The 6,041-nt window shown below is 39.0% G+C and overlaps 1 protein-coding gene across 1 annotated transcript in view; it reads right to left on the bottom strand.

The window, feature by feature from the left end:
- The window catches only part of KCNMB4 (potassium calcium-activated channel subfamily M regulatory beta subunit 4), a 65,442-nt gene that overhangs the window by 57,892 nt on the left and 1,509 nt on the right, over positions 1–6,041 (bottom strand). The window lies entirely within an intron of this gene.

Raw genomic sequence — 6,041 nt, 5'->3', positions numbered from 1 at the left:
AGGAATGAACCATGAGAGACTACGGACTCTGGGAAACAAACTGAGGGCTTCAGAGGGGAGGGGGGTGGGGAATTGGGATAGGTCGGTGATGGGTCTTAAGGAGAGCACGTATTGCATGGAGCACTGGGTGTTATACGCAAACAATGAATCATGGAACACTACTTCAAAAACTAATGATGTACTGTATGGAGACTAACATAACATAATAAAAAACTATTAAAAAAATAAATAAACAAAATGTGCCAACAACTTATAGAAAGCTTTATAACTGAGGTAAGTTTGTGAGAAAAAAAATTCATTTTCCCCAAAATGTAACCAAAATACATTGTAACATAACAAATCTCTTTTGTAAAAGTAAAAAGCTTTGTAAAAGTAAAAAGTTTCTGATTAGTGTTTTAGATACATAATTTTGGGGGATCCTAGAAACAACTGAAATCTTCATAAACAACAAATATATTTCAGAGATGGATCACAATAAGTAACCTCAGACAGGAAAATCCTAGTAGTCCACAGATTAGATTGTTTCTAAAGAGCTATAATATTGGTGGATTCTTAAAGTTCTGACCCTAGCTTTAAATATCAAAGCATTATTACTCACCTACTCAAAAACCTTCCTTGGCTTCTGTATTAGATTCCTATTGTTGCTGTAACACAAACTTAGTGGCTTAAACAACACAAAATTATTATCTTAAAATTCTAGTGGTCAGAATTCTCAAATGGGTTTTCCTGACCTAAAATCAAGACACCTGCAGGGGCTGTATTCTTTTCTGGATTCTCTAAGGGATAATCTATTTTCTTGCGTCTTCCCACTTCTTTGCAAAGGGAGGCTGCCTCCATTCCTTGGCTCGTGGCCCCTTTCTGTATTCAAAGCTAGCAATGGCTGGTTGAGTCTTTCTCATATTGCATCACTCTGACCTCCTCTTTCATTAAAGGACCCTTGTGATTACCCTACACCCTCCAGGATAATCTCCCTATTTTAATGTCCACTGATTAGCAAACTTAACTCCATCTGTAACTTTAATTCCCCATTGCCAAAGAACATAAGATACTCGCAGGTTCTGGGGATTAGGATGTGGACATCTTGGTAGAGGGGAGCATTATTCTTCCTATCAGGGTTTGCCAATGTCACCAAACCCATGACGGCTGTCAAGGACTTGGACATGATAGATCCCAATTTACTCTCCTGCTTTAGCCATAAGACTCCATTCTTTGTACCCGGTTTTCCAACCACATGGTCTATCTGGTGATTCCCCCCAACAGCCTGTACTCATATAGCTCCACAGCTTTGCTCCTGGCATTTTCTCTTCCTTAATGTTCTCTTCATTCCTCCCTACTTTTCCTCCCAGATGAAAATCCTATTCATTCTCAAAATTTCATAGTAAATGTCTCATTCTCCATGAAGCTTTTCTCCTAATCTTTCCTCCCTAAATTTTTGTATCATGGTGTTTGTTCTTCCCTACAGAACTTAACAATGCATTTCCTTTGATAGTTGTAAGTGTTCTTTGCTAGAGAATGCTCTCATTGAGGGCAGGAACACATGGGTTCATCCTCACTTGTGTGTCTGATAGACATATCTAGGACTAAACTCTTGCTTTTCATTCATACTCCTCCAAAACTACTCTTCTCTAGATTACCATCTAGTAAAATCACCTCCCTTCACCCAGTTGGGCTTACCACAAACTGTGGAGCCATCTTTGACCAGTCCATCAGTGAACTGCACCAGTGCTCCCTTCTGATCTCACTTATCATCCTCATTTGCCTACTGGACTCCTTGTTTTCAATCTTGCCCCTGTATCTCTCCACTTACATGTTCGAGCATGTGCGTATGCACGGATACACATAAACACACACGAATTCTATTCTCAACTCAGCGTCCAGAGGGATCCTTTACATTGTGTAGAAGTCTAAGCCTTATTATAACTCAGTCCTGCTTAATGTCAGACAGCTTACCACCACACGTAGAATAGAATCCAAAATCCATATCATGATCTGTAAGGTGTAACCTCCCACTGTTTTCCATCTTGCTTGCTGTAGTCCTGCCTCACTGTCATCCTCCCTGTTGCTCACATTAGCCTGGCAGCCACTTGCCCACGGCCTGTGCACTTGCTGTGCCCTCAGCCTGTGAAACACTCTTTCTCCAGACAGCCGCATGATTGACTCTTTTATGTCCTTTATGCCTCTACTCATGTCCTCGTGTTCTTTGGGCCTCTGTACAAATGTCACTTAATCGACCATCCTATGCAAAAGGGTAGCCCTTCATTTCTTCCACCACTGTCTGTACCCTTACGCTGCTTGAATTTTCTTTACACACCTGTTATGACATGACATCACATTATAAATCTATTTCTTTTCTGCCACCATCCACCGAAACATAAACTTCATCAGGGCAGACACTTTATTTTGCTTTCTATTCTGGTCTCAGAACCTGCCAGTGTGCATAGCACAGAGTAGGCATTTAACAAAGTTAAATGAATAAACTTATCTTTGTATGTCCTTCTGTTTCTAGCTCTGTTCTTTGACCACAGATGCTAAGCAAGTATTGGCAGAATTGGATTTTACTTACTTACCAAAAGTTATTTAATATAATTACCAGAGGAAAAAACCATAGCAAACCACTTTTATCATGGAGTATTTCTCTATGACAGGCAGTAGAGAAATTGTCACAACTCAGCTTAGCCTTTTATTACTTAGTTTTCATATGACGGACCTCCCTAGGTCACAAAGTATATCACACCGAATATTTATTTCAAGGATGGAGTTCAGAAATTAACCCCAGCAATAAAGAAAGGGGTGGGTAATCAGAAGGGGGAATGAAGCATGAGAGACTATGAACTCTGAGAAACAAACTGAGGGCCTCAGAGGGGAGGAGTGTGGGGGAATGGGATAGACCGGTGATGGGTAGTAAGGAGGGCACGTATTGCATGGTGCACTGGGTGTTATACGCAACTAATGAATCATTGAACTTTACATCAAAAAATAAATAAATAAAAATTAAAAATTAAAAAAAAAAAAGAAATTAACCCCAGCAGACCACCCTGCCTACACAGGATGTGTGGCTGGGGAGCGGAGGACGGGGGTTCGGGACATGCTAGTATGGATGTGAAGGATACCAAGAAGGTGACTGCAAGCCGCAAGAGCGCAGTTAGGGACACCCAGTTTGGGGGCATACACTCCAAGTCTAAAGCGTTTCTTCTCTTCAATGAATTTCTCTTTCATAATACTGGTTTCTTAGAAACAGACTTTCTTCCTTTGTGTCTAGGTTTTTCAGACCAGAGAAAGAAATTAAAAAAAAAAAAAACTCAGAACAAAAATAAAACATATAGCCTCTAATCACCCACTCTCTTGTTGCACATACAAGAGGTAATTTTAAAAATTCATCTTCTCTTTGCCACCCAGTGTATACATTGATGCAAAATCAAATGTCTGGAACTGTGTAAGTTCATTCCATTTCTACTATACCCATTTTCTTTTCTTTATTTTATTATTTTATTTTATTTTATTTTATTTTATTTTATAAGATTTTATTTAGAGAAGAAAGAAAGCAGGAGACCACAGAGGGAGACTGAGAGGGAGAAGCAAGCTCCCCGCTGAGCAGAGAGCCCCATGTGGGGCTTGATCCCAGGACCCTGAGATCATGCCCTGAGCTGAAGGCAGACACTTACCCAACTAGGCCACCCAGGCACCCCTATACTAAACCAATTTTAAATGATCCTTTCTACATTAATGTTAAATGATTCTCTTCTTTTCCTTCAGAATTCCCTTGAGTCCCTCCTTTTATACCAGCTCCCCGTACTCAGTAGCAAGAGTAACATCTTTTGACCTAAACACACAAATATTAATCACAATGAATCCTTTTGGTTATTTAACTTTTCTTGCCCAATTGATGAGTATGTTTTTTTTTTTTTTTTTTTTTTAAAGATTTTATTTATTTATTTGACAGAGACAGAGACAGCCAGCGAGAGAGGGAACACAAGCAGGGGGAGTGGGAGAGGAAGAAGCAGGCTCATAGCAGAGGAGCCCGATGTGGGGCTCGATCCCAGAACGCCAGGATCACGCCCTGAGCCGAAGGCAGGCGCTTAACCGCTGTGCCACCCAGGCGCCCCCTGATGAGTATGTTTTCTAAGCCACTGGTTTTTGACTCTGTCTACAGATTAGAATTAGTCGCAGAACTTTTTTCAAAAACACCAAGGCTCAGGACTCCCCCAAGACCTGAGGGCAGGACCCAAGCATCGGAATCTCTTTTTAAAGTTCCCCCCAGTGATTCTCTGGCACGGCCATGGTTAAGAACCAAAGCTCTTATCCCACACAACTGTAAGCCCCTCAGAAATAATGCGGTGATGGGAAGAGTAGCAAGGGGAAGGTGATGCCACGTTTAGATTTCACTATGGTTAAATCCCAGAGCAGGCCATCGCCCCATGTTTAACTAGTTGACTTGAATACTATATTACATGACTGGATAGATGTAGTGATTACCCTTGACAATGTGCATGGGATTCAAAACATAAATAAGCTGGATGGTACTCAAAGATACTTTAAAGAGAGTATTAGTCAAAGGTCACATTTATACACACTATCTTCTTTGGTAGTCTGTGGCTTGAGAAATTATACATTTGCAATATTCTTTTCCTTTCCCTGACTTTTAACTATAATTAATGCAGCAAAGTCAAGGGGGGGGGGTCCTTGTTCTTCCCCCCCCCCCCCAAGAAGTGATTTGCTAAATGGTTTCTTGTATAGCAGGTTGCAAAGAAGGAAAGACTGAAGGTGATTAGGATCCATGACACTGAAGGGAATCCAGACATTCTACAAAGGGCCTTCGATAAATAGGCAATATAAGGCGAAGAAAAGATGCAGGCACCCAAGAGGCAACAGAAGAGGGCAATGGGTATTGCCTAATTATAAGAGTACTGTGGGCACATTTCGCTTCTGTACCAGACTCTGGCACGATATTCCGGCTATGTTGAATTTTTCCATCACTAATTGCTTACGACAATTTCCAAATTGAGCATTTAATCGTCCAAAAGTAGAAAGGTGACTGCAAAAAAACCAAAGTTAGGCTCTATAAATGCTATAATGTAATCCTAATTTGGATAAAGAGATATATACTGACTGGTGCAGCTGAGGAAACCTTGACTAAATTGACGGGGATTGTTGTTCATCACTTTTTGGTAGCATAAATATCTTTCTCCAGCTCCGTCATTTCTTGAATACTTTACTTTATAAAATGTCATTTTGTTCAGATACTTCTTCAAAACAATTTTGCCAGGATCTGAACTGGCACTGAAGAAAACAGATTATTTGCAACAAAAAGATAAAAATTGTAGTATTACATAAAGCATTATGACTGCTTCCAAGTGATTTTAAAATCTATGTCCTAATGATCTCAATTTACTTTTTCTGCCAGATCCTTCAAAATTGCCTGGAAATTACAAAGCAGGCTTTTTGCAGTAAACTCTAACCTCTCAATGTCTTGATTAGATATTAGCCATTTACTAGTATATGTGTATACTAGTTATACACATGTTATAGTATTAGTGCCTGAAACACTATCTTAAACTAATTAGCAGTGTTTAACCAATTATAACAATGCCTCCTAAATGATGAATTACCATATAATTTCTAAATCACTGTTATTGCTTAGCACCATCTTTCATATTACTGGTTTAATCCTGAAAAAAAAAAGTGATGTTTCTAAAACTCTAAGATTTCTTTGAAATTCCTGAGTTTTAGCAGATTAACTTAACAAATGTTGTTTTTGAGACATGGCTACTTCAAGACATTGACCATTATACCTTACCTAATCTGTATTTTTATATTTACTTTTTATACATTATCTTCATTTTTAGGCAAATGAATATACATTCGTCAGCAGGAGCACATCTTTTTTTTTTTTTAAAGAGAAGTCATATTTTAAAAAAGGAATTCCTTTTTTAAAATTTCCCAAATTCAAGAATTTACTGTTTGTTTAGGAAACAAGACGGGGAGTTTTACTGCAGAGAAATAGTAAGTTTGTTTTAAGTTCTCTTAAAATGCTAATATAGAAG

Source organism: Ursus maritimus, unplaced genomic scaffold (assembly GCF_017311325.1).
Source record: "Ursus maritimus isolate PB19 unplaced genomic scaffold, ASM1731132v1 scaffold_21, whole genome shotgun sequence".
NCBI lineage: Eukaryota > Metazoa > Chordata > Mammalia > Carnivora > Ursidae > Ursus > Ursus maritimus.
Note: the sequence above shows the minus strand (reverse complement) of the source record. Positions and strands in the feature narration are given on the sequence as shown.